This window comes from Eumetopias jubatus, unplaced genomic scaffold (genome assembly GCF_037043125.1).
Source record: "Eumetopias jubatus isolate StellerSeaLion01/CBP00866 unplaced genomic scaffold, mEumJub1_p1.0 scaffold_8, whole genome shotgun sequence".
Classification (NCBI taxonomy): Eukaryota; Metazoa; Chordata; class Mammalia; order Carnivora; family Otariidae; genus Eumetopias; species Eumetopias jubatus.
The window spans coordinates 24,386,424-24,397,497 of NW_028274814.1; the positions used below are offsets into that span (position 1 = coordinate 24,386,424).

An 11,074-nucleotide genomic window follows, 5' to 3' on the forward strand; every position below is an offset into this window, starting at 1 on the left:
CAGGCTCTTTCTATCGGGTCTCACAAAATGTGCATCTCTGGGTGGGGCCGGTTGGTGCTTCAGCTGACCCCAGGTTCCTTTCTCTTTGGCTTCCATCCGATCATTTTCCTTCACCCGCTTCAGGAAACTGTCTCTGCTCTTTGAATGCTTAATATGCCCAATACATACACTAACTCTCTTGGCAAGAATCTTGCCTTTAACTTGTTTGTTTATAACAATGCCAACAGCATGCTGGGTAACATTGTGGGGCATTCCTTTTTGAACAGTGCCATTCCCTCGATGTCCACAATATCACCTTTCTTGTAGATTCTCATGTTCGTGGCCAAAGAAACAACTCCATGTTTTCTACAAGGCCTAGAGAAGGGGCACCTGGGTGGCTCCGTCGGTTAAGTGTCTGTCTTTGGCTCAGGTCACGCTCTCAGAGTCCTGGGATCCAGCCCCACATCAAGCTGTCTGTTCAGTGGGGAGTCTGTGTCTCCTTCTGCCTCTCCCTCTGTGTTCTCTCTCTCAAATAAGTAAAATTTTTTTAAGATTTTATTTATTTCTTTTGAGAGAGAGAGAGCGAAAGAGTGCGAGCGAGCCGGGGGATGGGCAGAGGGAGAGAGAATCCCCAGCAGACTCCAAGCTGAGTGCAGAGCCCGGTGTGGGGCTCCATCTCACAACTGGGAGTGAGCTCATGACCTGAGTGGAAATCAAGAGCCGGAGGCTTAACCGACTGAGCCACCCAGGAGCCCAATAAAGAAAATCGTTAAAAAAAAGTTTGTTTTGTTTTGCTTTGTTTTGTTTTGTTTTAAAGGCCTAGAGAACATAGAGTAGTTACCTCTCCTCTTTCCTTCTCTGTTGGTCATTTTGGCGAATTATTGGAAGATGGTGGTTCAGGTGGTTGAAGCTGAACCATGTAACAGTTTTAAGTATTTATTTATTTATTTATTTATTTTTTAAACAAAATTCTGCATTTTTATAAAACGTGATAAAAAATAGTATTTCAAACTGTACAGTCGCCGGAAGTACACAGTTATCAAAAATGCACACACTTCACTTGGCATCTCCGGCACCTTCAGCTTTCTGTGCCTGGTCTGTTTCGGCATCTCCGTTTTCTGCAGGGTTATTCCCATCCTTGCCAGCATCAGCTTTCCCCTTTTTCCCTTTGGGTACCTTCTCTCCCTTCTTTGCAGGGGCCTTTTTAGGCTTCGGCTCTGGCTTTGGAGGAGCAGGTTTAGCAGATAACCTTGCAGATCTTCTCTGTGGCTCATCCTTCACCTTGGCTTTATCTCCTTTAGCATCCCCTTCAGCCTTTCTCTTGGGCATGGTGACGACGGCGGTGGGACATAAACGCTGGACGCGGGGCTGCAGCGGCGCGCAAGCTTTGGCTGGTCCGGGGGTCGTTCTCGCCTCTTCTTCTTCACACTGCTCCCAGTTTTAAATATTTAAAAAATTAAAGATAAGAAAAAAAGTTGAACATTCACAGAAACAAAGGAATCTAGGCAGTTAGCAAATTGATGGCATGACCACACAGAGATGAGGACTGTCAGTAGCTCTTGAACCCTGTGCTCTGACAATGGGATATGGTCTAAGGCAAAACAGACTAGCAGGAGGCTTATGCGTTCGGGTTGTACTTGATAGTGATATTAGCGTCATCACGCTGAAACTCTTCTCTGTATGTTGTAAGACACGGCAAATGAGTAAATGCACCGGCTGTGTGGGGCGACCTCAGGCTCATGAGGTCAGAGGAGGGTGTTACATGGAACGGAGAAATGCTGTGCTCCTGGATTAGAATTGGAGGGCTCGGTATGAGCTCATGATTTCCCAGCTCTATCCGCTGTCAAAGATAAAGAGGGACGTTAGTTAAAGCTGTGAAAGTAGATTTTATGCCAGAACTACTGACAGTAGGGACAAGATCTGAGTCCCGTTCTGATTTGCACAGAGTAACTGGTGTTTTAAAGTGAGAATGAGACCGTGGGGAGGGGGACAGAGGGCTGCTCAAGTGAAAATTACAAAGGATCGGTCAGTGTCAGCGTGACTTAGGCCGGCTGTGCATGCTGGCGGGCAGTGATCAGAATCAGGATTCTGCCTCCCACGGAGACGGGGAGACGGAGACCCTCTCCAGCCTGCTGACTGCCTTCTGAAGGGCATCCAAAGGCATGCCCTTCAGAGCCCCAAGAAAGGCATTCCTGAGTTGTAGGAGATGCATACACAACTCAAAGGGTCAGGGGAAGGATTCACAATCCCAAGCCCCTTTTAGCGAATGCTCTCGAAGACAGGGTGGTCAGTAGCCTATCACCAATGTTAGCTGGAATGAGCAGAATTCTCCTGGCAGTGTTGAACTTTCCAGGCAGGCTTATGAGGGAGGGGCCGGGGTCCTCCCAGGGACATAGTCTTAGCTACTTGAAGTCATGCTGGAATTTGGTGTCTCTTAGCCTAGAGGTCTGGATGGGGTGGTTATATTCAATTCTTACTGCTGAAAGTGACTTGAAGCAGTGTCACTCCTGGACCAGAAGACATATTAGTCCTCAGATCTTGGTTTCTAAATACCATTCCCTTTAAAGCAAACAAGTCTCCTTGCCTAAATTGGTTGCTTCTAGATTAGGGACAGGGAAAGTACAATGTGTTTGGAACATCTTGTCCAGAAAAACAGAAAGTCTCAAGGACCAGTGGGCAGGACCAGCTACGTAATTTGCAGGGCCCAGTGCAATGAAAATGCAGGCCCCTTGTTGAAAAATGACGAATAATGTCAGAATAGCAATAGCAGAACAGTGAGGCATGCAGGTGGCTTTTCTAAGAGCAAGGTCTTATGCAACCACCCAGGTCACACACCCGCGATGCTGACCCTGATAATGGAAGATGTGTTAGAAGTTCAGAGAAGCCAGCTTGAAGGGGCTCCTGCTGGTTAATTTTGGGACAATTTGAGCACCAAAGAACAACAATGATGGTGATGGGTTCTAAAACATGAAATCAGAAAAGAAGCCATGAGTTTATAGTGATACCAAAAAGATGTGTATGCAAGGGAGGGAAAATTTTTATGAAGAATGTAGACAGAATGATAGAATTAGGGAAACTTTTTTTGCAGTCACCAATGTAACAATGATGCTAAAACCATTGGATTAGAGATTGTTGAGGAAAAGGATATGCACCTAAGTGATGTCTGCCTTCATTACCCCAGAGGTTACTTATTAACTGCCAACGGGGAAGGATGCTTTCACAATGGAGAGATCTGGCAGAATCCACCTTTACCAAGTGAACGATTCTGCATGGCTGACTATGAGACAGTATGTTAATCATGTGCCTCCTGATATGAATACCATGTAGTATTTTGCCCCAGACATTGAATATGAATCTGATCATGAGAAACCAATCAAACAAGGCAACTGGCCTGAACCCTTACAAAAGAAAAGAAAAGAAAAAAAAAGCACCCCAGAGCTGTTCTGGATAAAAGGAGGATAAAGAGACATGAGAACCAAGTGAATCGCATGACTTTTAATGACCTAGATTGAAAAGGGGCTATGGAAGACTTTCAGGGGACGACTCAGGAAACTGGGATTTTGGACTGCAGATAATCCTATGCGTCAGTGTTAAATTTCTTGGGTGTAATGATCGTGTAGGAAAATCTTTGTTTTTTGAAGATACATGCCAACGGTTTTAAAATGAAATGCCCTGAGGTCTGCCACTTGGTTTCAGATGAAAGGGAGGGGAGAAGGGAAAGAGAGAGAGAGGAAGAGAGGGAGAGATTCAGAGGGAGAGAGAGAGAGGGAGGGAGGTGGGGAGAGGGATAGAGAAGGCAAATGTAGCAGGATGCTAACAATTATTTGAATGTGGGCCAAGAGTATATAGCTATTATACTATTTTTTTTTTTCACTTTTCTATAGGACAGACATTCTAAAAAATAAGCTAAGGAGAAAAGTTTTCCTAGCTAAGGTCACATATCAAGGAGGAACAGAGTTCCTACCCCATCAAGGGCAGAAAGTCTCTCTAGCTTGATTGGCAGGACCCTGAAGGGGCAGACATACCACCAGGCACATTAGTATAATTCATGTGTGTCTCTGATCCGTGTGCCCAGCACCATCAGTCGTGGTGAGCAGAGCAGAGCTGATAGCCGACAGCAGTGTATGATGGGCCCCCATCCCTAATGTGGGCTAACGAGAAGAGCCGAGACTGGTATCGGTAGACCAGCTGGCTGAGGTTCCTTCTGTGTTCGGGTGCCGGTGCAGGCTTGGACGACTTTTTTGGATCTTATTTGAAAATTGGAGAAAATATGCCTGCTCTACTTATGCCACAGAGATTGAATACGATAATGTATGAGAGAAAACATTCTTATTTCATAGATTTATTTTATAGATTATCTCACTGTATTTTATTTTATGGATTTAATTCTGGAAATAGAGGTTTTTAAGATATATATGAGCTCTTACAGATGTTTTTGCTATTTGTAGTCTTGTTATAATTGGTGCCTTATAAATACAGAATTCATGATCATTCTATTTCACACAATTACCATCAAAAAAAGAAAAAAAAAAAAAGCAGTGCATCCAAAATGGTAAAACCATCTGAGCTGCGTTATTGAGTACTCCTGACGGGAGAGGACTTCTATTCTGAGTGGGCTTCCAGCTGCACATTTCAAACTTGGTTTTCCTCTTCACTACCTGTATCGTTCCGGGGCTGGGTACAGTCGACACATTCATATCATGATATGCCTTCTGGGTGAATCAGCCTAATGGCCATCGGGGATATCCCTGGAAGCCACCCCCACACCAGGATGGCTAGCAATAACCATGCATCCAATTGATTGTGAATCACGTAGATCTACCCCGCCAAGCCCTGGCATCCCTGACTCAACTTCTCCTTTTTTTTTTTTTTTTTAAGATTTTATTTATTTAGTTGAGAGAGAGCTCATGCACGAGCGGGGGGAGGGGTAGAGGGAGAGGGAGAAGCATACTCCACACTGAGCAGGGAGCCCGATGAAGGGCTTGATCCCAGGACCCTGAGACTGTGACCTGAGCCAAAGGCAGACACTTAACTGACTGAGCCACCCAGGCGTCCCTTGGCTCTATTTCTCCTTAGCTGGAATCCAAAATGTCAACAGCCATTCCAGTGGTATCTGTGCAAGGGGAAGTATGAGGGAGAGAAAATCCAAGAGGACAAAGACAATGGTATTAATGAATTCTAGTTAAAATATCTTACTTAAAAAAACAAAAACAAAAAAAAAACAAAAAACAAGGAGAGTGAAAGACCAAGACAAGGGAGAGAGTTTATCAGCATTTGTGACATTAAAAAAGAGGTAGAGGTGTCCGTCGGGCAGTCAGAAATGTGGCTTTGGAGAGATGATGGATGGCAATGTAGAGAGGATGAAGTCATTTCACAATCATTGTGACTGCGAGAGTGGATGAGCTGCCACCAAAAGAAAGGGTGTAGAAGGAGAAGTGAACGAAGGGCGGAATGGTGGGTGATGCCTGCATTCCGTTGTGAGGTACCGGTGAGGAGACCACTGTAAAGTCTTGGGCCACCATGCTGATCACAGCCAAGGTCAGAAAGCTGTGAGGGACGAGCACAACCAAGTTGATCTGGGTTTTTGTCACTTATAGTGGAAAGGTTTTGATAATACATACATTTGATAACACATACATAATACATACATGGATGTAAACCCATGCTTATAGCTCTTATACAATTATAAAGTCAAAACATACTAGATGCTAGCAAAACTCCAAAACTCAGAAAGTAGAAATTACCATTCATTATGACAGATGGAATTGTCTTGCTGACATAAAATCACTGCTATTGGTGTTAAAAGTAGAAAAATCTATTTATGTGGTCAAGATTTCACTTGTTGGTTTAGTTACTTTGATTTTGAGCATACTGCCCATTATTTGAGTAATTGTCATGATCTGTGTTGGTATTTCTTCTCTTTTTAAAATAAATTTATTTATTTTCTCTTTAACACAGTTTGTTTTACATCCCTTATCTGTTATTTAGAAGGAACACTCTAATAGTGCATCTCACATGTGATGACAAGAGTATCATTTGGCAAAATGTATTCCTTGATTGTTTACCCTGCACATTAATGATGTGTGGTGAGTGGGTGTGTGTTTTCGTCACGCAGTCCTTATTGCGCACGGCTTACGGTGTGAATATGGAGCTGGATGCTGGGACGCGCACTCTGAGTTCTATGTGCTTGTACCATCATGTGGATTTCAGTGACTCAGTTCTCCCACCATATTTCTCCCATCAAACTACTCCAATATCTTCATCCTGATAGTCTGGCTTCAAGTGGCCTGCAAATACTTAGCCATACAAAGAAAAGAACTAAAGATATAATTGTCAACTAAAATCGGGGATGGAGGGAAGCACGCAAGGGGGAAGAAAGGAGAGATCTACTGATTCATCACTGCTCAAAAAAGGTGTCCATGCTGTCAAAAGGATGTATATGCCAACCTTTCCATGTCAAAGGCTTTTTGGGAGACAGTGTACTGTGATACAAGGAGCATATGGTTTGGGAGTGAGACAACTCTGATTTTGATTGATGCTCTCACTAACTTTGACGCTGGGAAGTTATTTAATTACTTGGTTTCTCATCTGCAGGGTAGTGTCACAATGATTAAATGAGGCCTTGTAGGGGCGCCTGGCGGCTCAGTTGGTTAAACGACTTTGTTTTAGCTCCGGTTGTGATCTCGTGGTCACAGGATTGAGCCCTGCGTCAGACTCTGGGCTTAGTTCAGAGTCTGTTAGGGACTCTTTCTCCCTCTCCGTCTGCCCCTCCCCCTGCTTGCGCACACGTGCTCTCTCTCTCCCTCTCCCTCTAAAGTAAATAAATAAATCTTAAAAAAAGAAAATGAGATCTTGTAGCTGAAATGCCTGAAGCTGTGCCTGCTACGCAGTTGGTGCTCACTAATAGTAGTTATTATCAGTTTTAGGCATTGAGCGGGACTAGAATAAATATGGAACTCAAAATGGTGGCCGGTTAGATAAGTAAGGCTCAGAGGTATGATGGGTTTGACCATAGAGAGGGCTGTGTCAATCAGACCAACTGAGCAAAGGGGGGGTGTTGACACCTCAGGCTACACAGACTTTATGTATCCAGATTACTGCCCGTTCTGAATTTTGACCTGCATTGTAACATCCCACTGTATTTGTCAAGAGAGTTGCACCTGTTCCAAATTGTCCAAAAACTTGGCATTAATCACAGCTTGTTTTGTAAATTTATTATCATTTTGGGAAAATCTTTGGTACACAGTCCATTCTTGGGGATTAAAATGATTATTTCGTTTGTCTTTGAGGGTTATAATGCTTTTGGTCTTCTTTGGAGCTTCTCTTTATAGTCCTTCTTAAAGAACTGATTTCTATTCTTTGTTGTTTATCATTAGTCTAAAGAATTCAGTCCTAATCGTGGAGTAGCAGAGGTTCAGTTCAAGCCGACCTGGCTTCCATCCTTACCGTCACTTAGTTATTGTGTGATCTTTTTGAACACAGTTTCCTAAACCTGGCAGATTAGGAATAATCATGCCCACCTCCTCTGGGTTGGTATGAAGGATTAAATGAGATAATGTCTTGAAAGCTCTGGGCTGATCAGCAGCAGTATCAGTAACCTTAGTACTATTATTCATATCATCCCAACTCCTCCCGTCCCGCTTAAAGAGCTCTTTGCAAGATGAGCAGTTCTTTGGCATAAATATAGAATATTATATATGCAATATATATATATATATTTATATTTTATTTTATTTTTGTAAGTAAGTAATCTCTACACCCAGTGTAGGGATTGAACTCACAATCCCAGGATCAAGAGTCACACGCTCTACTAACTGAGCCAGCCAGGCAGCCCCCCACCACCAAATATTTAGTTCATGTTGGGAAAATATTAAAAACTATAGTACCAGGCTGTGTCTTACCACATTTGAGAAAATCAGAGAGGAATTTTTAATGATAAGCTTACTTTGTCCAAGGTGAAGAGATACTAGAATTCCCAGGCAAGGGGGGAACATCTGCCATTAACCTAAATATGTGATAATCATCAGAATTTCCTTTTTCCTGAGGAGTAGAGCTAAAACCTAAATGATTCCCACAGATTATCCACAAACACATTTACCGAGAGGCAGGAGGGTGCAGGAGAGTCATTAATGAGTCATACAATTTAAGTAAGTCACTGCCTCTGGCTTTCTTCTGTTTCCTTGCCATCAAGTGAGGTATTTATCCTTACTTTGGGAGGGAAGGGTGGTTGGGAATATGTGTAGGACATTTCTGTTATTGGTAGCCATTGGACATATTCTGTATATGGTAGCCATTTTCCAAGATGGCCTCCAGTGATCCCTGCTTCTGGTGGTCACACCACTTTGTGGTACCTCCCATGGTACAGCAAAGTTGGTCTATGTGACCAATAGGATGCCACAGAAGTGAAGGTCATCCACTTCCAAAGGTTAGAAGAGGTGCTGCAGCTTCTCTCTTGGACTCTCTCTCACCAGTTGCTCTATCAAAAGCCTCATTGTGAGCAGCTCTGTGGAGATGCCCGTGTGGTCAGGAACTGAAGCCTACTGCGAACCAGCCATGTGAGTGACCTTGGAAGCAGGCCCTCCATACCCAGTCAAGTCTCAGATGACTGCAGCCGCAGCTGACACCTGGAGTGCAAGCTTGTGAAGATCCGGAGCCCGAACCACCCAGCTGAGCTGCTCCCAGATGCCCGACCTATAGAAATCAAGATAATAAAAGGTCATTGTTTGAAAGATGCTAAGTTTAAAGTAATTTGTTTACAGCAATAGGTAACTAATCCAGGATGCTACTGGCTTTTTATAAGCAGAGCCAAGGATGCTAGATATCCTACAGTCTGTGGAACAGGCCTGCTCAGTGAAAACTTGTCCTACCTTCCCATAGACTGAATGTTTGTGTCCCCCACAAAATTCATATGTTGAAACCTAATCCCCAAGGTAATGGTATTTGAAAATGAGGACTTTTTGAAGTGATTGGGTCAGGAGGTGGGGGAGACCTCAGGAATGGGGTTAGTGCCCTTATAAGAGGACCCAAAGAGCTTGCTCTTTGCCCTTCTGCCATTTGGAGGCATAGCGAGAAGACAATTGTCTGTGAACCAGGAAGTGGGCCTTCACTGGACCATAAATCTGCCACTGCCTTAATCTTGGACTTCCCAGCCTCCAGAACTGTGAGAAAGAGATGTTTACTGTTTAAGTCACACAGTCCGTGGTATTTTTATTGAAGCCATCCAAATGGACTAAGACACACCCTCAATGTGGAACTCGGGTCTTTTCTCACACTGGTATGATCCTTCCAGGTTTGAAAAGCATAGGACTGTATCCATTCCTTTACCCAAAGCACAGCTCCCCTGGTACACTGGCCGGCTGCAGTTTTAACCTTTGCAGGCTTTTGCCAGATAAAACATAGGGTAATTGAGTAGGCCTCATTCATTACCAACCAACAAAGCTCGGAGTTACGTCTCCCAAGTCCAAAAATGTACAAACAGTGAAGATGAAGATGAGAGTAATAAATGTGACTAAGGGAAACTGAAAGTTTTGATTTATGTGTGAAGATCAGACTACACAGATAAACGGTACAAATGATAAATAAGACCTAAAGATGAGAGATACGGAAACAAAGAGAAAAAAAAGATGAAGGAAGAAGATTTTTTTTTTAAGATTTTATTTATTTATTCATGAGAGACGGGGGGGGGGGAGGGAGAGAGAGAGAGAGAGAGAGAGAGAGAGAGAGAGAGAGAGAAGCAGAGGGAGAAGCAGGCTCCCAAAGAGCAGGAAGCCCGATGCGGGACTTGATCCCAGGACCCTGGGATCATGACCTGAGCTGAAGGCAGACGCTTAACGACTGAGCCACCCAGGCACCCAAGGAAGAAGATTTTTAAAGATTTGGTGGATCGCTTCTTGACCATGATCTTAAGAAAATATAAAATGTGTGTATTTTGGGTTGTTTGAGAACCTAGACTCCCAAGATGCCCTTTTTGCCTGGGGTTTGTTATAAAAAACACTTGTTTAAGAGAGTAAGACGTTGTTTTTTTTTCTCCCCGCAATCCACAAACACCTCACTAAGGACAGGAAATGTACGTTCAGTGAAGGAGGACTTTGTAAAAAACACAATCCATAAGAGAATGGATAAACTACTTTTTTTCTTTTGTATGGAATTAAATTGTTGGAAGGAAGCCAAGGAAGTGACACATTTCACCTCCTGTTTCTGGCTGAAACAATCCTCAGCCCAGAGTAGTTGTGCATCAAATCATTTTGGGTTGTAGGTACTGTGGGTTAATGAATTTATTTCCCAGTCAATAAATTTTAATTTTTTCATATTTCCATAAGGAAATGAGATACAGTGCCTTCCCATAGATTGTAAATCTATTCTACTTTTTATTAAAACTAGGGGAAAAATATCCTTTGGGTCATCTATTTGAACAGTAGTTTGGCTCCTACTATGCACAGGCTGGTGTTGATTTTTCATACCTTTATTTAAGTGACTTCTCTCCAACTTAGTCAAGGCAGAGAATAAATCATATTTCTTGCATATTTTTCTGAATGTAATTGGCTTTCACTACCTGTCAGAGTCTTAGCCTCCTCATCTGTAAAATATAAGCATTTACTATTCTGTATACACACATACAGAGATGAAAGTACTTGTGAATAGTAAAGTGATAGAAAAATGCTAACTACTTTGTTTTCAATTCAGTTTATGGGAGTTGAATATTTTTTTCCTAAATCTAAGACAGGATAAGTTTGTACGTGTGAGAAAGCATGTCAAGCCTAAGTCAGGAAAGTGGAAAGTGAAAACAGCCAGTTGGATACATGGTTCTTTTCTTTTTTTTAAAGATTTTTTAAAATTTAATTGTCAGAGAAAGAGAGAGAGAGAGAGAGAGAGCTCGAGCAGGGGGAGAGGCGGAGGGAGAGGGAGAAGCAAGGTCCCCGCTGAGCAGGGAGCCCGATGTGGGACTCAATCCCAGGATCCTGGGATCATGACCCAGGCCAAAGGCAGACGCTTAACCAACTGAGCCACCCAGAAGTCCTTGGGTACATGGTTCTTAGAGCCAGGCCAGGGGTCCAAGCTGGGAGTGACCAGCCCCTCTGTGGTGGGGGAGGTCAGA

General features: G+C 43.2%; 1 pseudogene; it reads right to left on the reverse strand.

Moving 5' to 3' along the window:
* Positions 1-1,035: 1,035 nt before the first annotated feature.
* LOC114217744 (non-histone chromosomal protein HMG-17 pseudogene) lies at positions 1,036-1,338 on the reverse strand (annotated as a pseudogene).
* Between the last annotated feature and the right edge of the window lie 9,736 nt (positions 1,339-11,074).